The 26419-nt window shown below is 36.1% G+C and overlaps 2 long non-coding RNA genes across 8 annotated transcripts; one reads left to right on the forward strand and one right to left on the reverse strand.

The window, feature by feature from the left end:
* Nucleotides 1–777: 777 nt before the first annotated feature.
* On the reverse strand, nucleotides 778–9195 carry LOC105494339 (uncharacterized). Of its 3 annotated transcripts, none has more exons than XR_011608303.1 (4): nucleotides 8820–9195; nucleotides 5577–5707; nucleotides 3114–3370; nucleotides 778–1070 (listed from the first exon to the last, which is right to left on the reverse strand). It is a non-coding gene; the product is annotated as an uncharacterized lncRNA (long non-coding RNA). The 3 variants fall into 3 exon arrangements; XR_011608302.1 differs by having other exon boundaries at nucleotides 778–1073; XR_011608304.1 differs by having other exon boundaries at nucleotides 778–1159.
* LOC105494338 (uncharacterized) lies at nucleotides 3680–26158 on the forward strand. 5 transcript variants are annotated; one of them, XR_011608299.1, is made up of 8 exons: nucleotides 3680–3795; nucleotides 6410–6546; nucleotides 14648–14861; nucleotides 19266–19564; nucleotides 21322–21434; nucleotides 23882–23935; nucleotides 24842–25127; nucleotides 25782–26158. It is a non-coding gene; the product is annotated as an uncharacterized lncRNA (long non-coding RNA). The 5 variants fall into 5 exon arrangements; XR_011608301.1 differs by lacking the exon at nucleotides 24842–25127 and having other exon boundaries at nucleotides 23877–23935; XR_011608297.1 differs by lacking the exon at nucleotides 24842–25127.
* Nucleotides 26159–26419: the final 261 nt, after the last annotated feature.

Below are 26419 nucleotides of genomic sequence, written 5' to 3' on the forward strand. Positions count from 1 at the left end.
ATCCCCACGTATCAAGGGAGGGATCAGGTCGAAGGTAATTAGATCGTGGGGGCGGTTTCCCCCAAGATATTCTGATAGTAAATGAGTTCTCATGAGATTTGATAGTTTTGTAAGTGTTTGGTAGTTCCCCTCTTGTTCACTCTCTCTCCTGCCACCATGTGAGAAGGCTTGCTTCCCCTTTGCCTTCCACCATGATTGTAAGTTTCCTGAGGGCTCCCCAGCTATGTGGAACTGTGAGTCAATTAAACCTGTTTTCTTTATAAATTATGCAATCTCGGGTATGTCTTTATAGCAGTGTGAAAACGGACTAATATACTGGGCTTTTAAGTTCTCTTTCTCCTTGGATTTTCTCTCCTTCTTTCTTTCCTGGGAAACCTTTAATCAGTCAGAAAAAATAAAGACCACTTTTCCAATTCTTTTCATCTTATGGCTGGATCTATGTTTTGAAACTCAAAATATAATCATTCGATATTTTTATATCTGCTGCTGTTCTGTGTAGCAAACTTTTCTATAGGAAACAGGGCATACAAGAAAATAGCAGAAACATAAAACAGATGAACAAAACATGTAAAACCAGATATATAAAAACATGCCATAATAATAAAATTGAAAACTATGGCCTGTTTCTTGATTCCCAAGGAAGCATTCTTTCAATATGACATACTGTGGTCTTCCTAATATATTTGAGAGAGCATGGAGCCTAGAGTTACTGATTCACCATTGGAAAAATATTTGTAAGGAGAAAAAAGAGAAACTTTCAGTCAAGACCTCTACAAAATCTTTACTTCACTTCACTGTAACACAATAGCACTTCTTGATACCTCAGCATTCAGAAGAAGTCTTAGGGCCCAGAGCTAGGATGGATCCAGGAGTCCACTTTGCATTTTGGTCCTTGACCGAAGGTGATTCATGGTGAAGAGGACATCAGTAGGTCTCAGAATGAGTTGTAATATGGCTTCTGATAGAGGGCACTAGCTTTGGCTGGGATTGTATGAGTCTGATGAATTTTCATTCAGGAAGGCTAAGGAGTTTTGTAGCAGCTTAGCATAAGTTGAAGCTTTAGATATTTCCTGCTTGATTGATTAAAATGACAATGATCTCAATATACCAGGAGCATTTCATATGTCATACATTGTATCCTAAAAATGTCTTTATGGTTCTAAGTAAGAATACAAGCAATTGATGAGAAAATTATGAAAGTGGGCCAATTGGAATGGCTATATACATATATTAAATGAGATCACATATACTAAAATGGCCTATGAATATTCCAGTATAAACAATTAACATCATTATAGCCAATAAAATCGGTTTTCATTTATCTGATTAATTCAAGGATTGAACCATTGTGGTTCAAATGGAAATTCAAGTTAGTAATATTGCTTTATACTGTATTTTGGATTATTATTATTTAAAACAACTCATATACTATGAAACACACAGCTTTACAATTATTTCATGAGCCTTATATAAATATAGTGATTTTTCTTATACTCTTTCTTAAAGCAGATTGCTTTATAAGAGATGCATATTCATGAATACTATATAATATTTCATTTCACTTTGTCATTCAATTTCACCTTCAGACATATTTTTGATGATCATAGATAAATATTCTTTTATATATACAAATGCTACTAATGCTTCAAAACCAAGTAAACAGAGAGGAAATTATATATTTTTATTTTTAAAAGTCACATAGACTTGAACTTTAATAATGACTATCATCTATAATTCTTTAAAGGAATTTTTTTTTTCAGATAGTTTAGAGAACTGTTTTGCACAGTGGGCAAATCCAGACTTGAGCAAAGTATTACAAGTACAAAGGTTTGTGCATTTCCTTAAATGCTGACACTTCATCAAGAGCTTGCTACTGTCAAGCTAACTGGAGGTGGAAGAAAAAGTGAGATGGCAGGCAATTAATGAAACAATTCTAACATCGGCACAGATCATTTTCTATTGAATACTTTTTTAAAAGGCAAAAAATTACATCCCTGACTAAATGACATGGATAATTACAACACTTATTAACCTTATTTTTAAGATAAACAGACACAAGACAAGCTAAATAGCTTATCAATGGTTATTTAATGCCAAGGGTCTTTGAAACCAAAACAGCTCAATCAACTTCCCAAAATTCACCTGCTATTTGATAGAATAACAGGGTAATGAGAATCAATAATAATTTAATTTTACATTTAAAAATAACTAAGAGTATAATTGGATTATTTGTAACATGAAGGATAAATGCTTGAGGGAATGGAAACTCCATTTGCCATAATATGATTATTACACATTGCATGCCTGTATCAAAATATCTCATTTACCCCGTAAATATATAGACCTACTCTGTATGTACCTGCAAAAATTTAAAAAAAAAATTAACTCGCCTAAAATTTCCATATTCTCCATTGACCCAAAGACGTGCAGTTAAAGTGTTTCAAAGTAAAAAACAGAAAAAAAAAAAAAAAGTAGAAAAATATATATATTTATTTCCCTTTTTCCACTGCTAAGTTTAAAACACCTATCCCCACCCCAAGCCGGGAATTCGCTACAGAGGCCAACTGGTTAACTTATTTCATCTTTAGATCCTAAAGATGGTAATGAGATTTCAAACAATACACTGACTTAACAAGAAAACTTCATTATAGCAAGTGTTTAAAAATGTTTTTCTGTATCAGTTACCTAAAAATGATGAAGTGTTTCTATTAATAAGATATCTCTCTGAGAATTACGTGTTTTCATTCCAGGAGCTTGATATTCTCAGTTATTTTAATGTATTTTATAAAATAATATATAGGCCAAAAACGAAGACAATTTGATCAACATTAAAGCCAAAATCACTTAGAACCACAACCCAAATAAGATGCTACAGTTTTTTTTTAATGGCAGGGTCTCTTTTACATCAAATGCCTTCTTTTAATATTTTATTTTTGGGGTATACTCTGAAGTTTTTGGAGATCCCAAAATATTAGGAAATCCTATCAACATACTCTAGCTACTGTTCTCTCAATCATATAAAATAATGAACTGAAGAAATGTCTTCTAAATAGAAACATTTTCTGTAACATCCAGTAAAACAGAAAAGCAGCACGTACAAATTTGATACTCACTGTCCAGCTTTTTTTCTGTAGATTTCAAGATACTTCCTTTCATCAGAACAGTTCCCAAAATAAGTGTCACCTCCTACAAATCTGCTTCTAAACACAATCTTTTGTTTCATCCATGCAGTATCGTTAACATTTCCAATACATTATTCTTCTTAAACAGCAGCTCTCCCTTCTCATTGTACTCTCACCACTGAATTGAAATATTCTACCACTGCCTTCCATAAAATGCTTGCCTTTTGGTCATCTAGAACAGTTCACCCCTAGAAGAAATACAATGGAGGTCACGTATGTAATTTCATGTTTTCTAGTAGCCACATTAAAAGACAGCTTCATAAAGAAGTTAGAATTAATTTTTATAATAGGTTTATTGAGATATAATTGATATGCCATGAAATTTACTCTTTTAAAGTGTACATTTCAGTGGGTTCTAGTATATTCAGAGTTGTGTAACCATCACCACTGCAATGGACTGAATGTTTATGTTCGTCCCACAGATTTCATATGTTGAAATCCTGACTCCCAGTGTGACGGCATTAGGAGGCGGGGCTCTGGGAAGTGATTAGGTCATGAGTGCAGAGTCCTCATGAATGGGATTAGTGCCGTTATAAAAGAGACATCGGAGAGATCCTTGGCTCCCTCTGCCATGTGAAAACACAGCAAAGGATGACTATCAAGGTATAAGAAAGTGAGTAAGTCCACGTTGAATCCTCCAGCCCCAGCTGAACTGTCCAAGGTGACAGCAATGGAGGAGAGGGGCCTAACCTTCTCAGCCATCCTACCTGGCACTTTGGACACTGTGGAGCAGAGCTAAGCTATTGCTGCTGAACCTCTTTCAAATTCTTCACTTATAAAATAGCAGCAACAACAACAACAAATTATTGTTTTAAGCCAGTAATTTTGGGATGTTTTGTACACAGCAATAAACAATGGATGCAGAAGTTGGTGCAAAGAGGTGATGTGCTCCTATAACAAAACCTAAAATATGTGCCATTGGCTTTAGGAGTGGGGAGCACACAGACCAGAAAGCTGTTTAGTAGAGCCTGGAAAGGTAGTGAGAAAATTGCTTCGGAGGCTGGAAAAACAGCAACCTGCGTTATGTAGTGGCAGAAAAATTAGTGAAACTGCTGCCCACATTAACTAAGAAGACAGGAAATGTACCCTAAAATCTGAACATTTGGATAAGAAGATTCCAAGAAGGGATGGTAAAAGTGTTATTTGTCTTCTTTTATCTGTGTTTAAGGTATTGTAAGAGAGAAATAAGGCTAAAGAAGGAACCGTTTAGGGTCCTTTTTAAAATCAGAATTTAATTAAATGCTCAGAAAATCTCTTCAGTTAGCACAAGACCTTCAAGGGAAGAAATGACTTCAAGGAAAGAAACAAATAGAAGGCTGCCAATAAAACTTGGCCTTGGGGTCAATATTAAATCAAAGATGAAGCTGGAAGTTCTCTTGCAAAGACCTCAGAATGACCTAAGTCAGTGATTCATGGGTGCTCTTGTCTGGACAAAAGGCTTCTAAGAATCTTAAGGGCATTATTGCACGTCATCCCAGCTCACAGCCAACATAAGGAAGTGCCTGTCTAGAAGAGGTTTTTGACCATAATTGTGACACTTATAATTATGTTTGTGACAAATAATCTAATGTATCTGATCATAATTTGATATATAGGAAGTCCACAACATTTTAAAGGAGATTTTTAGTGGATAAACTAAGAAACAACAGGAAGGTTCCATAAAAGATGAATATAAGGGCATTAAAATATTTATGTGTGAACATTTTAAACTAAACTAACATAGCAGATAAAATCACATAATCAAATGTGGAGACATATTATAAATATATTTTTCCCTGTTTTGAAGTTTCTAAGTAATATATTCTGGCCCTTATGAATAATTAAATGTTTAAACATTTATTAAATTAAATATGAAAATTCTATGCCTATTTAACAGCTGTGTGTACACATCTGTATGTATATGTGTATTTATGTCTGCACCTGAGTTAGCCTAGCTTTCGTTATTATGAAACAATCAGCTGGGTGAAGGAGTAGAAGGAGGTTGGATGACAAAAGATTACTTTAGGGGAAGAATGTACATTATTTGGGTGATGGAAACCCTAAAAGCCTTGACTTTACCGCCATGCAATCTATGCATGTAACAAAATTACACTTGTACCTCATATATTTATACAAATAAAAAATAAATAAATAAATAAAGCTAAAAAGAGAAAGAAAATATAAGCTCTTTGATAATAGTAAGAAAATAATTGACCTATTTGGAATGAAGACTTAATCTGTACAAAGCATATTAGTGGTTCCATATTAACAATTTAACATCACGGCACTGTTTCTTTCTCTGACTGCTGTAACTTGCTCTATTAGAGACTAGGCATCATTTAGAAGTCTATATAGTGATACCAGGTAAACAGAAAGTAAAAAGTTGATATAAAGGTCAGCCATTATGAGCATTACCTGTTGAGCCATTTGTGGTTTATTCTCAATAGTGTCAACACAGAGCTGGAATGTTATGCTTACAACATGATCCCCTATCTGTCATCTATTTGACATAGACACACTGGTTTTAAACAATACCTTGAGGTTTACTAAAAAAAAAAAAAAAAAAAACAAAAATTTCAATGACCATGTCTAAATTCTAAAAGGGTATTTCTATTCATTTGACAATTTCCCTCAGATAATCTGATGAAGATAACTACATAACAGCATTTTAAATTTCCAAGGTACAAACATACCTCCTTCAGCCTCACTTGTTTATATACTTATGATATTCACACACTTATTAAATCATCTTATAAGGCAGTTTATTTATATTCTTGTTATCCATGAATACACCTATTACGTAGAAGTGCTGAACCTTGTCCTTTGGATTCAGTAACCAGGAAGTTTCGATCAGCATTGTTTAGTTTCTTAAGTTTATGTAGTTTGTGAATGGAGGTGGGGGGCACACATATATGTCTGCAAATGCACACATTTGTGAAAAGAAGAAAGTTATTGGGGGAATGAAGAAGAAATATTGTCTACTAGGTGGCTGTTATACTTTACTTTTTAAGCTATTCCAGCCATATTGGACTCAAACCAGTTCCAACTTTTGAAGTTCGTCTTCATCACTCATCTCCCTAGGGGATATGAAAGTGCCAACATTTGTTAAATTCCTTTTTGTGTGATGCCAGTGCTGTTCTCTTACTCGAATCTATTGCCTGTCAGAAACATTTTGTAAGGTCATTGGAACACCCTCCTATTCTAAATCAACTGAAACTTCTCAGTTTATATTTCAATTCCATTTCTAGGCAAGCCTCTGCTAGCCCCTGGTTTCCTTCTCTTCGAGGAACACATGATTTTCTCTTCCTGAAGCATGGGACCAATCTTATAGCTTGCCCTCCAGGGCAGGATAATTTGCTCATCGTGGATTAGTTGCCTTCAGCAGGTAAGTCTCACCTGGGTCACATCCTTTAAGGGTATATCCATGGATAGAATTGCCTGAAAACTTTCACTGGAATGTGCAAAATTCTGCCCTGGCTTGTCTTGCTTTATGTTGCACTTTCTTTCCAGAGCTAATTTTCACGCAGAAGCCAACACTATTATTAGTGAATCTGAAACTTTTTTGCTTTTTATTTCATTCTTTTTCATTTTTTCGTCATCAGACAAGTTGTGCCCAGAGGAAAGTAAACTGACATCATAGAAATCTTTGACCCCATTATTACACAAAATCTCTAAAGAAGTTTTACTTAATCTGTCCAGCCTAATTTCTACATTTGGTAAACTGGATAATTAATAAATATGTGTATATGGTGGGATAGGAGGAGTGTTTTGGTGTGGCATAGAAAGAATGTACCTAAAAGAAGACACTCAACGAAATATAAAATATATATTTGCCCATGTATTGTCCAGCTTAATATCATTTACTCCATATTGGGACTAAAGTTTATTATAAAGAATTTGTTGCAGTCTAGCACATCTTGGCATTGAAAAACATTATCTTTTAATCAAAATAGCAGTAAGATATTGGTATTATTATCAATTCCCCCTTTTTATATTCAGTTAATAATGTTTAACGTGAAGTCCATGGTATATTGAAGCACATACATAAACTCTGCTTATGGCTTTAGGAGATACATGAATTGCTTGAAATTAAATGCATATGTTTGCACATATGTGCATTTTGGGGGAAAGAGTGGTCAAAGTTTTTATAATATTCTCAAAAGAAACTCTGACTCTTCCCAAATATAATAATAACTCATACTTTAGGTTAACTGTTGTTTTGAAAGATATTGAAAATATAGATGCAAAATGATAGTTTAAAAATGATTAAAGATCATACTGGGTTTTCCTTTTTATTATCTCTACATAATGGTCTGTGGCTTTCCCTCCATATTAATTTCCCATATTCATTCATCATTCCATCATTCATCATCACATAGAATCATCACACAACTGAATCTTATGTGCTGTACTTCTTAAAACAAACTAAAAGTGATGGTCACTATGACCTAGATGGAATCATTTGAAAGGGAATATGAAAGTGAAAAACTGCAATGACAGACATTTTGTTGCTTGAAATGGGATGAATTTGTTAATAATTTATAAAATACAAACAATTTCTGGCAGAAAAGTATTTTACAATAATCTAAAACTAAAGAGTATATGAAAGAATCAAACTTTTAATACTCACAGGCCAATAAATTAGAAGTTATCCAATATTTTTGCCCAAATGAAACTAATTTCTACCATTCATTAATATTTTTCATAAAAGTTGTATTTCATAGTGTGTTTACAATTCCTAACATCACAGTATGTCTTTTCTGTGCCAGGTGTATCACGTTAATTGAGTAATTATGAAAACTCCATTATAAATCATGTAAAAATATTGAACATAAATTGACCAAGTTATTTTTAAAACTCAGAGGTGAACTCATTTCAACTGTAATTTTGTGATTTCTGTTTTCTGTGATAAATAGTCACAACATTTTGCTAATTCCTAGCAAGGACATGGCAACATCAGTCCTATGCCCACAAGGAATGGAATTATGCAAACAACTTTCACAAGCAAGCAAAGGGATTCTCTTCTAGATCCTTCAGAGGGGGACACAGCCCTGCTGACACTTCGAGTTTAGCTTTGTGAGAGCCATGTCACAAAGCTATGATTCACATTCAGTGAATTATAGTCACATGCTCTCCAATGAAGCCTGATTCTCAGCCCTTTGAATGCTCTCTCAGCCCTAGAAGTCATGGTTGTCTGTTTCTTCTATTCTTATATTCTTCAGAGTAGATTATACTTGTTAGTCCATCCCTCATTACTCCAGTCCCCTATCAATGGTTAGTCATTCTTTATGTTAAACTTTCTCTGTTGAAGTTGCTGTATTGTTCCTCTATCCTGATTAGACCCTGATATGGTTAGGCCTTGTGTCCCCACCCAAAATCTGAGCCACAGAACTGTAAGATAAATTTGTTTTGTCTTAAGCCACTGAATCTGTGGTAATTTATTATGGTACTGATAGAAAGCTAATCCCGAGTATTTCGCAAGTGGGAGGAATGTGAGTCATTGTGTGCTAGAGGGTAGACTATGGTAGCCAGCCTCTAAGATGGTCTTTCAATGATCAATGCCTGCTGGTGTTTGCATCCTTGTGTTCCACCCTTCCTCAGTGTACCAGAGATAATCTGAGTAACCAATGAAATATAACTGAAGTGATGGTATCTTACTCTGCTGGTTATCAGTTTACTGCCTCTCAGCTCCAAAGTCACCTTTTTGCCGGTTCTGTGGAAATGGATATGAGCGCTTTAAATATTCCTTCTTCGCCACCTGCTGTTATGTCAAGCTTTCTCAACAGAGGGTGCAGAAGAGACTTTTCCAAAGGAAATGTTTTTCACTTCCTGGTGCTAGTGGATTCACTTGGTAAGCTCCTGAACCATACAGGACTTCTCTAGTGCCCAGCTCCTACAATAAGGATAGCTTCTCTAGCATCCAACTCCAACTGTTCTCAGCTCCTGGGGTATAGCAGCTTAGCAGGAGATCCTGAAGAGTAGATGACTTCTGTGTTTCCAGTGAGACACCTCCTCATGAACAGCTTTCCCTAGAACCTTGGGAGATTTCCAGAAAGTTCCAGAGTGTATATTTCCAGTAGGTTCCACAAGTGCAATGCAATAGAGACTTCTCTGACATTCAATGACTCATAGTCACACCTGCTCAATGAAGTCTGATTCTCAGCCCTGGTAGGGGATTCTTCTTTGAAGGCTCTCTCAGCCCTAGAAGTCATGGTTATCTTTTGTTTCTTCTATTTGCATATTCTTCAGAGTAGGTTATACTTACTAGTCCATCCCTCATTATTCCAGTCTCCTTTCAATGGTCAGTAATTCTTTATGTTAAACTTCCCCTGTCAAAGTTGCTGTATTGTTCCTCTATCCTGATTATACTCTAATATGGTTAGGCTTTGTGTCCCCACCCAAAACCTCATCTTGAATGGTAATCCAAAAGTAATCTCCACAAGTTGGGGATGGGACCTCGTGGGAGGTGATTAGATCATGGGGGCAGTTCCCCCATGCTGTTCTTGTGATGGTGATGGTGAGTGAGTTCTCATAGATCCGATGGTTTTATAAGAGATTTTTTCTCCTTTGCTCTGCACTCATTCTCTTCCCTGCTGCCCTATGAAGAAGTGCCTTCCACCATGATTGCAAGTTTCCTGAGGCCTCCCCAGCCATGCAGTACTATGAGTCATTTAAACCTGTTCTCCTTAAAGATTACCCAGTCTCAGGTATTTCTTCATAGCAGCATGAGAACAGACTAATACAGACCCAGACCCAGTTTTGTCTGGGTTCGATTATAGAAGATGTTGTAGCTTCCATCTAGTTACACATTCTCTGATCATTGACTGGTGGGGGAAGCTAGCTGCCATGACCTGAGCAGCAATTCCAGAGGCCCACGTAGTGAGATGCTAAAGCCTCCGGTCAACAGCCACAGCCTCCAACCTCCAGCCCAGTCGAGCCTTCACATGAGACAGTAGCCCCAGCTGACGTCTTGACTGCAGCCACTTGAGAACCCCTGACCCAGAACCACAGAACTAAGCTGCTCACATATTCCTGACCTCCGAAACTAAAGTAGACACTAAAAATTTAAGGTTTTAAGCCACTAAGTTTTGGGATAATTTATTATGTAGCAATAAATAACTAACTCACTTGGCTTAAGGCTTTTTAAAAGTAAGTCAAAATGTTTTTATACATAATCTTTACAAAGAAATTTGTCATCTAGAATTTTGATAAGTCAATAGAACACATTTATTCCACAATGTGGTAAAATTGTGACTTGGGAAGCATATAGAACATAGTGTAAAGATCACAGGCTCTGTGAAATCACTGCCAAAGTGTGGCCAGGGGACAGCTGTTTTACCCCTCTGAGCTTTAGTCTCTCAAAATGTGAGTAATGCCATCTACCTCAAGCAGCCATTAGTGTGAATTAAACGGATTAATGAAGGTAAAGAACTTAATAAGGTGTTTGGCAAACAGTAGACACCCTTAAGATTGATGCAACAAAACTCTAATTCACATTAAAAAACAGAGCAATTCATAGCAGTTTGCTTAAAAATAATTACATCTGAAGCATATATTCTTGCGGATTCACCTTCCAGGCATGTTATGCCAAGAAGCTCATCCCTGCACTCTGTTAACTGCTGCTTTATTTCACTATTATTCCCACTAGACAGTTAGCTTCATTAGAACAAATATTACATTCTTGTATTCAGGATTATAGCCGCGACACCTACAACAACATCTGACATATGATAACCTAATAATACTATCTGTTAAATAAATGAGGGCTCTATGACATAGAACAATATTCCTGAAGAAATTTTAATGACAACTGTTCATGGAACTGAGTTGAAAATATCTCAGCTTTAAAAATATTTGTAATATGGCTGGACACAGTGACTCACACCTGTAATCCCAGAACTTTGGGAGGCCAAGGCAGGAGGATGACTTGAGGTCAGGAGTTCGAGATCAACATGGCCAACATGGTGAAATCCTATCTCTACTAAAAATACAAAAATTAGTGTGGTGGCACACACCTGTAGTCTCAGCTACTCAAGAGGCTGAAGCAGGAGAATCATTTGAACTGGGGAGGTGGAGGCTGCAGTGAGCTGAGATTGAGCCATCGAACTCCAGCCTGAGTGATAGGGCAAGACTCCATCTCAAAATATATGTGTGTATATGTGTGTGTGTATATATATACATATATACGTGTATATACATATATACATATATGTGTGTAATAGTAATATTCTTTTATTATGAGTGAATGCTGCTAAAAATATACTTTATAATCATTATGGGATTAAAATACAAGAATACTATGTCCTTTAACAGAATTTCAGACTTCTTTCCATAATAAGCAAGAATTTAAGAAACTTCCCGTAGTATATTGCTCACATTTTTAAATTATTTAGCCCTTGATAACAAAGTTGGGCATTTTTCTAATCAATAACTTTTATTGTAATCATTACGGATACTTACAGAATAATACCTTTTAAGTTGAAAATTTCTTTTTTCACCACTGGTTATGAAATATGTGGCTAATGATGTCACCTCTTTCATCACGTGGAATTTAACATATTCAAAGTCAAGGACAACGTGTTCCATATTTATAATGAAATTAGGATGTCTTCATTAAAAGGCAAATCCTTCATTTCAAAAATCTGAATGACTCTTAAAATAGAATGCCAGATGGCTAAATTTAGGTGCTGAAGAAAGTCTAATTTAGGAAGGCTTTCTGGCACCATTCCCAAAACTTTTTCATTTGATTATGGATTGAATATATTTTCATTCATTTCAAACTCTTGCCCCTCTGTATGTTATTCTGAGATAGGCAAACTAATGTTGGTGGACAAATTGGCCTCAAAAACTATGCCACTCTGCTTAAATGATCTATTTCTGTTGACATATTGGAACGATGGTCTTATGCTTTATAGTTATCAAGGCCACATATGTCCCTGGTAAATTGTACATAGGTGCTCTGCTTCATAATAAATGGAGATATCTGAATTACAACAGGTAAGCCACAATCCTCAGAGACTGTAAAGGCTGGGAAGTACAAATCACATAGAACTCTCGGCTAGGCCATAATAAGTCTTTCAGTTCTTATTTTTATTTTTCTTTTGTTGGTTTTGTTTTCGCCATGTTTGTCTTACATTTTTAAATATTTCTTGTGCATCTTCATCCTAGGTTAGCTTAAAAATAATTGTTAAATGAAGTTTACTTTTTTACTAGTCCTCACCATAAATTCTTGGATCATTTTATTTTATTATTCAGACTTTTTCTTTAAAAAAAAAAACCAAAAAAACCATTTCTTCTTATTTTTGCAGAAATTTGAGCATAGTCAGCAACTCTGCTGACTCTAACTCTCTTCCCATTTAACCTAATCTTACCATAGCACACCTCACACCATGACTTGCCTATTGCAGTAAACCGGAAAGCAAAAAGATGTCAAGCACTTGTGTTTGAGATCCAACTCTAGTGTTTGTGGCAGCTCTGCAGAACCACAGTTTGCACATCTGTAAATTGTGCAATAACAACTGCCCCGCCTGTTTCACAGCATTGCTTAAAGAATTATATGAGCTATTGCATGTGAAAGTGTTCCATAAGCTGCCATTTGCTCTGAAGCTCACGGGTATAATTATTCTAGTCTAACCTACTTATGTTTGCCCTCTTTTCTGCAGTTGCATCTTTGTGCATAAAGATTCTCTCTCCAACCTGTGCAATTGATTCATCTTTAAAGACCAACTCAAATTCAACCTTCTAAAAGAAATCTCTGACTCTAAACTAGTGTAATTTACTAACTCTATTTATCACTATCAAATTCATCATTAGGACTTGAATCATAGAATATTGTTACCCATTGGCATTTATCATCCCTGCCAACCAGACAGGATTTCACGTGTTAGACCTCATGTCCCATTGCTCATTGCATCTCAAATGCACATCCCCCAGGTCTCTTGCACATGTCTGTGTGAGGGGCAGAAACACACTGCATGTTCATTTCCCTAGGCTCTTCCTCTCACCACTCAGCCTGTTAGCCTCTCCCTGGACACCATGACTGATGATCCTCTTTCCCTCTCCCTCTCTAAGCCTTGGGACATGAGAAGCTTCCTTGTGACATATGCAAATATTGAGAATTAACTGCAGTAATTTCAAATCTTTAATGTAAACTTTCTGTGGAAATATTTATGTTAAATATAAAACCGCAAATTTCTCAGTTAAATTTGTAATTTTTATTTTTCAGAATTCATCTACATATACTCAAAATGAATCACTCTAGCCAATGAACAAAAAATGATAAATTTTCCCATAGAACTGATTAACGGAATTATAGTTTTAAAAAACAGGCCCAGTCACAACTTGGAAGGCAAACCCTAATCCAAACTTAGGTGGAGATTCTGCTAAAAAGTGTTTACCAACAAATGCAGTTGATTTTCAGGTACTTAAAATATTCTTCAAGCCAAATATTTGACACTGAAGGAGGATGTAGCTTACTCTACCAAAGCTTTAGCATCAGAGAAAGCTCCATTTAGACAATGAGTAAAGAGGCTGAGAAGGACGGCAGTTTGCTGAAGTTTGACGATGTTGTCCTAGGATTCATCTTCCTTTATTCGCTTTTAAACAGTTAACTGAGAATAGACCTAGGTGTAATCACATCATGAAAATTTTTTTTTAAAAACTTGCCACTGAGTTATTATCTTCTAAACATCTATTTTGCAGTCAAAGAAAACTGTTACAATATCTTTTTGACATTTTTGTAAACATCTTCTGAACAAATATGTTAATTTTGCCACTCAAGAATTGAACAAGGCTGGGTGCAGTGGCTCAAGCCTGTAATCCCAGCACTTTGGGAGGCCAAGGCAGGTGAATCATCTCAGCTCAGGAGTTAGAGACCAGCCTGGGCAACATGGCGAAACCCAGTCTCTACCAAAAATACAAAAAATGAGCCAGGCATGGTGGCACGGGCCTGTAGTCCCAGCTATGCAGGAGGCTGAGGTGGGAGGAGCACTTGAACGAACCCGGGAGGCAGAGGTTGGAGTGAGCCGAGATAATGCCACTGCACTCCAGCCTGGGTGACAGAGTGAAACTCCATCTCAAAAGAAACAAAATGACAACAACAAAAAACTTACTCCCCACTACAAACCTAGAATATTATATTTGAGAAAAAAAAAAAAAAGAATTGAACAAGCACACTACACTTCACCTTTTTGGAGTAAGATCTCTTGCTAAACACAAAATTATGCCAGGTGTTTTTAATGATAATTTATCTATCTGATCCTCAAATTATATGTTTTCAAAATATTCCATTAAACATAAGTTTGAATAAAGTGCCTTGTTCAAGTTTGCACAATCCAAGCAAAGTTCACAAAACGCTTTACAAACTTTGTTTAATTAAACACAATACCACACCTTTGCTTTAAATGTAACAATCGTAATTTCTTGCAGACAATTTTTAATGAGTTTGCACTTTGCTATACCCCTCATATATTTTCCTCTCCTTCCAGGCACAGGTGATGAAACTGTGATCAACATTATGAAATTGGATCACAATTATGTCTTTAATCAAAACAAACCAAGCCTTATGCCATAGGTGTGGAAATCCATTTTGCTATGCTATCCAATTGCAGTCGTATTTTGTAATCAGTGCTTTTGGCCAAACTCACGGTGTAAATTATCTGGAAAAATGAGAAGACGTGTTCTGTCTCATGCTGTTGTCAGGTATGTTTCATATGTAGGTATAAACAGTGAGAGAAATTCAAATTTCACAACAGCTGAGTCATTTCTGCCACTAGGAACACTTGTAGTTTATTTGTAGTTTCTCATGATTTTTATTAATAGCAAAGCTGTTGTACGGTCTGGGATCATTTCTGCGCTTACATTATTACGCTCTCACCAAGTTGCCAGCGCTTATTTCAGTCAGTACTAAGCAGTAATTCAATTGCTTTTCCCAGGGAGCAACTCGAACCTCACATGCTGATTGAATGACCATTCTGCACAAAGCAAGGAGTTACGCGGGGAAAATGCCACAGTATAAGACATGATCACCAAGTTACTGATATCTTATGCATCTCACATCTAACATGAAAGTTTCCTGATTTTAATTAATATCTATAAGGTGTAAGAGTTTGATACCCTAAATGCTCCCAACTGAGACATCCTGATCAAAACTCTGTTGCAGAGGTGTCTAGAAACCTATCAGAAAGCCAAATGTTTCTCTTTGCTTTGCGATGACTTTATGGAGATGAAATCTTACAATGAATTTAGGATGATATCTAGCTAAGTGGAAAGAGTTTCTAACAGTCCAGCAGAATTTTCCAAGTGCCTACATTCATGTACTTGAACACATGGGACAGAAATGTCTACCACATGATAAATACAACATGGAGAAAATGTTTTAAGGTTATATTCAATTTGGCCATACCTATTTTTTCCAGCCGTTGTTTCCTACACTGATATATTGCTGTCTAAATCTTTGAGGAAAAGGCATTACATGAAATTAAAATTATAAATACCCATAAAATAATTATCAACAGTTTAATTCAGCATATCCAACTGAAGTTCCCATGTGTGTAAACACATCTTCTGAACACCATTATGGAAATAGTCAATCACTGGTGCTGATATAAAAGATTGACATTTTATATGGATTTTTCTCCTACTTTATTCTGCAGCTCTTTCTAGTCTAGAAAATGTATCTATTAATACACAATCTTTTAAATTGCATTCTTAGTTTAATAATAATCACAAATTAATGGTGTGTAGTCACGTGTCCACTCTCTTGGAGGGAAATAACCATATGCTTCAATAACTAAAACTTCTATTTCCACAAACTAATTAAAAGGCCTTGTGGCACAGTAATCAGAGAAACAGGTGTTTCATTTAGTTTCTCTCCCTTCAAGGTTGAATAGTTGCAATTCAAACTTCCCTGCGATTCCTTTAAAGTCAAAGGAAGTCACAAAGTCCTATACTGCCTATCAGAGGACAACATCCTCCTGTCCCGCCCCAGGATTTGGCAGAATATAAATCAGGAAGAGAAAGAAAACAGTTTTACAGCACAATACGTTAAATTATGAGTGAGCTTTTTTGCCGCAGATTTTGGGAAATTTAGCTCCTCAAAAGAAAAAAAATTGGCCGGGCACGGTGTCTCATGCTTGTAGTCCCAGCACTTTGGGAGGCCGAGGCGGGCGGATCACGAGGTCAGTAGACCGAGACCATCCTGGCTAACACGGTGAAACCCCGTCTCTACTAAAAATACAAAAAACTAGCCGGGCGAGGTGGCGGCGCCTGTAGTCCCAGCTACTCGGGAGGCTGAGGCAGGAGAATGGCGTGAACCCGGGAGGCGGAGCTTGCAGTGAGCTGAGATCCGGCCACTGCACTCCAGCCTGGGCGACAGAGCGAGACTCCGTCTCAAAAAAAAAAAAAAAAAAAAGAAAAAGTTTCCAATCCTGTTTACTTTTCTCTTTGCTATATATTGTGTGTCTGTGTGTGTGTGTGTATGTGTGTATATGTATGTGTGTATGTATGTATGTGTGTCTATGTATATATGTGTGAGTGTGTGTACATATATACACACACATATGTGTAAATACACAGGTTGATTCCATATCTTTGCTATTGTGAATAGTGCTGCAATAACATAGAAGAGCAGGTATCTTTTTGATGTAATGACTTATTTTCCTTTGGGTGTATGCCCAGGAGTGGGATTGCCAGATTTAACGGTGGTTCTATTTTTAGTTCTTTGAGAAATCTCCATACTGTTTTCCATAGAGGTTGAACTAATTTGCATTCTCTCCAACAATATATAAGCCTTTCCTTTTCTCTACATCCTCACCAACATCTGTTGCTTTTGACTTTTTAGTAATAACCGCTCTGACTGGTGTAAGATGGTACCTCATTGTGATTTTAATTTATATATATATATAATTTACATGTACATGCATATGTACACAGACTCACACATATATATTAAAAACCTGAATACATATGTGTATATATGCATACACACACATATACATAGACATACACACATACATACATATATACACACACATATATACATATATGAAAAGATGTGGCCCTCTCTAAGAGATAGAATCCATTCTTCTTCTCCCAAATGTAATTGGCTAATCAAAATCACACCTCCTGAGACCTGTTCTTGTGAGTACAGGGCGCATTACATACTTTTTTATAATACACGCAGTAACTTTGGAAGGCTTCAGCCTCATTCCTGCTATTATTTAAACTCTGACATATTGCAATAAAACATTTCATCAGGCACTCCAGTTCAGGGAACGATAGGCATCAACACTGTATTGGTAATGCAAAATAAATGGATCGGGGTTGAAAATAATGAGTTAGGTGGATTACATCTGTCACCATGAATTATTATCGTTGAACAGAATAGGGCAAAGCACTACAAAAATAAAGCTTGTCTTCTCTGGTTGAAGGTGAGACAACTACCTCTAATGAGATGCAGAAATTCAAGTGTGAGTTATTAATTATGCACACAAAAGGTTTATCTGCTTGCTCAATCTTACTTTTTTTATGTATATTACTACAGAACAAAAGGTCCCTGTTGCTAAAGCTGGTGATAGTTCATAGTGCTTCCTTGCCAGAAACCAGAAAAGACATTCCGTTTGGCCACATTAGACCATGAATAAAGAATAAAAAAATAAAAACTTGGATATGTGACTAGGCACCCGCAACAGCAGACCCCGATTCAGGCACTGATTCTTCCGCCAGCCTCCTCTGCCATAAAACCTTCCTTCTTTTGGAATTCAGGTTCATTGTCTGTAAAAGTAAGGCCTTGAACTAAACCGTCTTCAACTCCAGCTTCAAAACATTTCTGGACTCTACATAAAATGAATATGTGTATCATTGGGTTATAATTGGGATAACTTGGTAGCTTTTTCTTTTTGTAAGCCGAAAACTTGAAGGAGAACTTATCTGAGTAATAACCCAAGTTGCTTCTCTTAGTAAGGCCTCTGTTAGTGAGTAAAGAGGATATCCACTGCTCAAAAGAAAGTCCTCGGTAGAATATTTTATTTCTCTAGGCGATGTTGCCTAATCAGAGCAGGGAAAGTGCTGCTGGGTGTGACTATATCTTTTACAAAAATGTGATCACATTACTTTGTTTGCTTAGCAAATTGTTATAAACCTTACCATGTATTTAACTGTTCTGTAAAATGACTACAGTATGAAATTTTATATCCCATGACATGGTTTGTCATCATTTGTTGAACATTTTTTATTGTTAGACATTCAAATTCTTTCCAGTTTTCTAAATGTCCCTAAAATGAATATCCTCGCACCTGCTTCTTTATACATATATCTGATTCTTCCATTGAAATGGAATTGTAGGATTAGAATGTAATATTTCGTAACTTGCAACAAGAAAATGTAATTGTTGTTTTCTCTCTGGATGAGAAGAGTTCCTGTGGTACCATGCAGTTCTAGTATATGAATCTGCTGTGTGCACCTACTCAGAGGTGCGTCAAAAATGATCAACAGCCATTGAGAAAGGAATGTGGTCCCTTTGAAATGAACCAGGTTGTGATGTTTATAAGGGAGCCAGAGATTATTTGAAGCATTTATGTACAAACTACGAATAACCAGGGTTGAGGAGTTGTCAGAATGGCAGAAGAAATGCACAGTGGTTCAAGCCTGTAATCTGAGCACTTTGGGAGGCTGAAGTGGGCAGATCACACTAGAGGTCAGGAGTTCGAGACCAGCCTGGCCAACATGGAGAAAACCTGTCTCTACCAAACATTCAACAATTAGCAGGACATGGTGGCACAAATCTGTAATCCCAGCTACTCAGGAGGCTGAGGCAGGAGAATCATTTCAACCCGGGAGGCGGAGGTTGCAAGCAGTGAGCTGAGACAGTGCCACTGCACTCCAACCTGGGTGACAGAGTGAGACTCTGTCTCAAGGAAAAAAAAAAAAAAAGACAGAAAAAAAAAAAGAAAAGAAAAGAAAAGAAATACACATGGAGGAAAGTAGAGACAATCAGATAGAAAAGTAGAAATACTTGTACCCTGGTGGGAAATGTAAAATCGTGGAATCTACATCACTTACATGGAATCTAATAATCTAACTTTTTCTTTCTGCTGCTTCTCATAGATGAAAAATCCTGAAAACAATGGAAACCAATGACTCAGAATGAAGGTCAATGCCGTTGTTTTCAATAAGCCTCAGAAATCAAGCATGGAAAAGAGATTGCTGGTGATTATAAACCTGATGTAAAGAGGAACTACTGATAAAGTGTAAAAAGTTTTTTGGAAGAGTGTTTCACGCTAAGGTTCTCAGAAGCTTTGAAGCCTTTCATAGCTTTTTCTGCTTCCCAATATAGTGTGATCACTAGGTAACATGTGGAGTGACTTTTCTCAAATCGTAGAGAAAATCTGTGTTCCATTAAGGAGGTAATGAACAGTTATAAAGTAGCAAGTAAATAGTGTAATTTTATAATGAAACTAATTGTGTTTATGTCTTCAAATGGCAATCAAAATTATAACCTTACATAAGTATAACGTTTACATTAATTCTGCTTGTATTAAGTTATGCAAATTAAGTTGTAGTTTATAGGTGGAAAAGCATGTTGTAATTCATCACATGGAAAGGCGCACCTAACTGAAGACTTGCTGCTGGGCCAATGATCTCATCATATCTTGTGGTTGTACCATGGTAATACATGTGGATAAAACAACAACAATAACAATGTATTGGCTAAGATAAAACAAATTGCATTTATATCATTAACATTTAGTTTTATTTATTATTTTTAACAAGAGAAACTTTCCTATTACAACAGAGGAAATGTTAAAAGATTCGGCAGGAATATTATTCCGATGCTGAAACGTAAGACATCCCCAGAAAAACTGTCTCTTCACGTTACTCAATGATATGGCTACAAGTTTCTTGTTTAGAGTTAAGTTTACAGGGATTTATTATTTTCAGTCTCATAGACCAAAGAAAAATAAAGTTCTAGCTGGAAGAAAATCAAAGGATAGGACTTTTCTCTTGACTAACCTCGACTTCATTCGGTTTAAAAAAAAAAAAAAAAAGCATTAAACAATCTTCCTCCTCCTCTCTCTAAAAGAAAAAGAAACCCTCAAAACCATATCATTGCTATGAATTCACAGATAACCTCTGAAGCCAGAATAATACTCCTTGTCCACAATAAATCCTATATATTGTTTTCAATATACTCCCCTCATCACCCCACACCCCTCCACACACACAAACACAATCACAGCTACTATGTGCCATCATCCCATATTCCTAGCAAAAAAAAAAAATGTCCGGAAAGAAAAAGCAAGTTGCCACAAGAATTATATGCTAGATGGGAGTAGGGGTCTGGGGAAAAGCTCAGATTCCCTTGACTCCAACTTTGCGCATCTTGAGACAATGGTGCAGCACTTAGGATGTTCTGAAGGAAAGAAAGTTTAAGGGAAAGGTAGAATTATCCAGCCAAATTGTCTTTTAAAAGTAAAGATAATAGCAGATATGCTTACGTAAGAATATGCCCAGGGCTGCCTTAGAGCCCTTTTGGACAAAAACTCAGTGTTTAACATTGCTAACCAAAAACAATCAAAACAAGAAATACAAAAACACAAAGCAAGAGAAGACTAGATATTTTAAAGTTAAAAAATAGTTTTTGAGACTAAACCCCTGGGGAAATTTTTATTCAGACCAAAATATAAATTTTATATATATATACACACATACACATACATATAAAATGTTTATATATATAACATTTATATATATCTGCGTAAATATTGTACATATATCTATGCTTCTATGTATAAGGTAACTCAATGTAGTAAAATAACGTAAGCAATGAAATTACAAAGTCATTTATAGAAGATGGACCATCAGTGTACTTTAAAACTGAAACAGATAATTTTAACATATCACGGTTCTTAATGTTTTCATATTTATTTTTCATTTTCAAATGACATTATGGGTACTAATATCCTTTCGTGTGATAGCCTTTGTGAAATGAATCTTATTTTTAGAAATTTCTTTATCCAATTTGATTAAAGTAAAATTAAATACTTAACTCTTTTGAAAATAGCGTGCATACTATAATCCATTGATATCATATTATTTCTCAGTGTCTACTGATCTACTTCTCCTTTGGCAAGGTTTATAATATTTACATTCTGTTCTGCAGCAATCATTTTCCTAGCTGCAGAGAGTGGCAAGACTTGTGGCAAACAGAAAGATCAGATATATATGCTTTTCAATACAAGGAATTTACGTACCTCTTGACGTTAATGCTTGCAGGTAGTTATCATATTTATTTCAACTCTATTTATGCCAAAACATAAATAACATTATCCCTTTGTGGTAAATGCATTTAAATGTTCATGAAGTCATAAGCTATACAACTGCAGTAAGCTTTTCACCATACACTTCTCTTGAGTAATACATATGTTCCTGAACTTCTTTCCAAAGTTGTAGAAACAGAGCTAGACAGACTTGAGGCAAGTCTGAGCTTCTTGGTTTTATCCATTGGTAACATGCAGTGCTACCTAGTGTCATGCCTCCTTATATTTGGAGATAGTGTTACCTGATTGCCAGGAATAGACCTAAACTAAGGCTTTTCTCATTCACAGAGACAAGGCAGGTGAATTCTCTTCAAAGTAGGCCATCTAAAAAGGTATATGTGACTTCAATATTAATTTAATAACAACCTACCCACAATAATTTCCTCTTTAGTTTCACATAAGTAACTTTCCTTGTCTAGACTTGGGCCAATGAGTATATTAAATCTGCTACAAAGACAGTCTACTCAGTGTGGTACTAAAGACAAGGTGGAAGGAAGGAGATTTTCTAGATAGTTTTATCCTGAAAAGATCAGCACAGGAGTGTGGCACTGAGAGCACACTGTACCCTCGATGGAAAGACTATAATAACCAGTAATGTTATGCATTTATTTAGAACTATATATGTATCAAAGAGTTTTCACATAGAACATTTCATTCAGTTCACTCATCAAAAGGCCAGAAGGCATCCAAATAACCCTCTAGGTGCATCACACAGCATTTATGTTCTGCCTTTGAAAAAAAAAAAAAAATCCTCATGAGTTTTGTCTGCCTTAACAAGGGAAAAGAACTAGCAAATGAAAAATACAAAATCATCCTCCTGCCAATTGCTACATAAAGGCACCATTTCCTTCAGTTATCTTACAAAATACCACAAAGGGACAATTCAACCCAATTATTTCCTTGGGATAAAGAAATAAAGTATTGACAAATAAATGCATTACTACTATTTTGACTACAAGGTATTTGAATTAGTCAGGGAATATGTAGAACCATTCTTCTTTGACTCAGTTCCATCAATGGGTCTAACATTTGCTAAAAGAAATCTTTATTGAGTCATGTTTGTGTAGTAGACAAAGCATTTCACAGAGACCATTTATACTCATCAAAGAGCGTGGCTGCCGTGATTCTCAGAATAAATCTCTTTGTCTTACCAAAACATCTAATCATAAATTTTTTTGAATAGGAAACCATTTGAGTATCAAATTCTAAGACTTTAGGGGAAGAAGTTTTCTAGATGACAATGTCTTTTTCAGAAAGTTCTCATTTGGCCAGGCTCATGTGGTGGTTTGGGTCTGTAGTCCTGGCACTTTGGGAGGATGAGGCAGGAGGATTGCTTGAGTCCCAAGTTTGAGCCTGGGCAACATAGCAACACCCTCTCTTGCTATTTTTCTTAAAAATAAAGAGAGAAACACAGTTCTTACTAGTGCCGCATCTGAAATGGAAAGCACCATAGAAAGAAATGCCATAACAAATGCCCAGGCCAATCGTTCACGCTGTGAAGGAACACTATGTGGCTTGCTGCCTATTTACAGAGAGCATTTCTTCACTAGCAATATAAAGACTAGATTGCAAAACTTGGCTCCAGATGTTGGGCTCAGCCTCCAGGTCTAATGTAGTGGGAACTTTATCAGTCAAATCCCTGTACCGAGCACAGGCACAAAGCCATAGCTATGTTGCATAGCTGAGGTATTCTCTAAAAACAAAACAAAAAAACTGTGAACATCAAGCCCCATGGGCACCTGGGCAATCTTCAGGTGCACTGTGCCCCTCCCCTGGGTGTGAGCCTCTGGTTTCATTCCTTCCTGAGGCATCTTTTTATCTCCAGCTCATCTTTCATCAGTGCCTGACAGTGGAATATCACAATTCCAGATTGGGAAAACAATTCTTTTGGAGCTAGGGAAATAAAAAAAGATTTTGGTCATGGAAATCCCCTCTACTTTAAACCAATATTTTATTCATGTTTGGAAAATACCACTTTGTTGTTGTTTCCATTCTAATCTGTTTCAGTATTTCCTGTTTTAATTCCGAAACCAAATGTATGACAAACCAGGAGGGTCTTGGGCCAATTCCAAATCAATAAAACCAGAAAGTAACCACCAAGTAACCAAATTACTGCATATGCTGGATTTTGTACAAAATTGTAAAAGGCGGACATAAATTGCGTAAGATAATCAAACTCAGAGTTTCAGATATGACGTGTATCAAAGTCAACCAGAGACAGCCCAGTCCTTTCTGTACAGTGGATGACATTTACATGTAATCTGAGGGAGGTGATGAATGTATCATAGGGAAATATTTTATTGATGATAGCATAAAAGAGAGAGAAGAAATTGCCTTTCTGACTTGCATGTCTACTTTTTCTTTCTTTGTTTCTTCCCCCTTTACTTTGCAACTGGAGAAAAGGTTGGTCAAGTTTGAATTGGCGGAGCCAAAAATTCATTCTAGCCCTGAGATTCCGTAAGTCTGTAATAACAATAATCATAGAATTAGAGAATTGTTTTATATTGAAGGAAACTGCACTCAACATTCCTTTATTACACGTCTATTCTGGGGGAGGGGGACTAGGCCGACGCCATTTTCCAAACATAAGAAGTGATCTGTAGACTTGATGATTGCTCTGAGATCACTCAACCCAACGAGTGTCGGAGTCAGGCTTCTTGAATCTAAGTTAGATTTTTTCACTCTGGGCCAAGCCTATTACTCTCTCACAGTCTTCTAACCATATTACATTCAGGGTCAATGTGCAGACATGACCCAAAATCATCAATATACTATTTGATATTTTTGGAGGGATCATTTGTAAACAAACAAACAAATTGCTTAATTGCTAGCCTGGACTAGGGACAGACATAAATTTAAAAAAAGAAAGCTATGAACCACAAACACTGTTATTAAAATTGGAACCAGGAAACATGACCCATTAAACTGTCAATTAAATAAATTATCAAATCAAATACAGGATCTTTGTCTGCAGACCATGGTAGGGAAAAGGCTGAAAGGACAACTGGCAAATGCATGCTCTTCTTAAGGCAATTAAGAGCTAGGCCCTCCAATTATGAGAATTTGCAAGAACTGTCTAAGAGAAATAGGATGCTTGTAAACATACCCTTCTTTAGATTCATAATGATCTAATGCCTTATGGTGAATTACGATATCACCACTTAAACTTCGAATGTATTTCCTTAAAATGAATGTGTTATTAATTGTATTTAATTTTCCAGGAAGACTACAGAATATTATTATTAAATATCTTATGCATTTCACGTATTTCCTGTTTATAAATTACTCCCCAAATTAGGTATCATGTTTCCATTATTGTTCTCAAAATTCAGCATTACTATCTCACTTTTTCCTCATTTTCAGAAATTAAAGTTAAGAAAAATTAATAATCTGTGGCAGAAGTTCTGCAATTTATAGCTACTCACACAAGAGCCTGCTGAAATACATTACCACCCTTTAATATTCTGGTGAGCCCAGCAAGAAAAATAGAGTCAACACCCACCTTGCCACAATGGTTTAAATAATGTACCAGTGAACTAACAGCACATTTTTAATCCTACCCTTGTCTCTTAACATGCCAATTTTCCTCGTGTCAGTTTACATTTATTCAGAAAGGCAAACTCATTTTGAAATGCACCTAAGTATAAAGGTAAGTGAGCTACTAATATCTTCATACTGCATTTAAAATCTAACTTAAAAGTCTTTTAATTTTTCAAGAAGATGTTCCATCCATAGCCATGGCTATTGACAAATTTATTGAAACATCAGAATACTCAGAAACAACTCATTGAACATATCACAGATTACAGCAGTTTTGGGAAACATGGAGAATAGAGGCCATATTTGGACAGGTTTATCATGGGGTTCCATATTTGCATATCTAGATAGGGTAGGTTTCCACACATAGGTCTGAGGCACAGTAATAGGGAGAGAGGAATGAAGGTAAACAAATTTACCTACATTTTACAAATTTACTTTCATTTTACAAAATAGATGTTCCAGTCGTCAGCTTGAAGGCTTGAAGACCAATTCCAAAGCTTCCACTGGTCTTCAAGCCTTCAAGCTGGTGACTGGAACATCTATTTTGGACTCCAGAAACACTACTGCTAGTGACCCGTACAACCACACATTGAATTACACCATGCAGCCTCCCAGTTGTATGGCCTAATCCTTCCATGGGTCATAATAAAAATGCTACACTGCCTTTAACTTTAGTGAAGTTAATTAATTTGTATTAATAAAAATGCCTTGGCAAACCCAGATGAAAAGTTTCATATAGATGTAATCAACTACTTTTCTCCAGATAATTGCCACTTGGCCTGAGAAATTGAAAGCATGCCAGCCTAAAATGCTTTTAAAGACTTCAATCAACTTTCTCTCCCCAAATGAAGAACTAAAAGTCAGAGGACAGACTGTAGGCTGCAGACTCCGTTCTCAACATCGCCCAGCAACATGTATTTATATTACCAGCATTGGTCCTCCAAATTTGACCTGGAGTTGGCCTTTGAATTGGTACAGGGAAGGAAAAGGACAGGGGCTGTAGAGCCCAGGAAAGCTAGAAACAAATTGTCTTCTTAAATTACCCAGATTTGTAACCAAGCCTAAAATAACACAGCCCTGCCAGACTTCAGCCCTAAGATCTGAAGCTCACTCTGAGAAATAATAAAACAATACTGTTGTCTTGGCCTTATTTGTTTTATTTCATTGTCTCTATGTCCATTTCCAAAGAAATGGATAAAAGCCCCTATCCCCTTTCTTAATTTGCTATAGAATCTTGTTTTAAAGCGAATGTACACTTCCCAGAAGAAAAAAATAAAGATTTTCTTTCAAGAAGCAGTGTTTGAACAGTTTCTAGTAACTTACAGAATAATTTTGAGTTAGTTAAATTAAAAAAAAAAAAAACTAAGCATGTATTTATTTAGAAAACTTTGAGTCCTTAAA

The sequence above is a fragment of the Macaca nemestrina genome, chromosome 9 (genome assembly GCF_043159975.1).
Source record: "Macaca nemestrina isolate mMacNem1 chromosome 9, mMacNem.hap1, whole genome shotgun sequence".
Taxonomy (NCBI): Eukaryota; Metazoa; Chordata; class Mammalia; order Primates; family Cercopithecidae; genus Macaca; species Macaca nemestrina.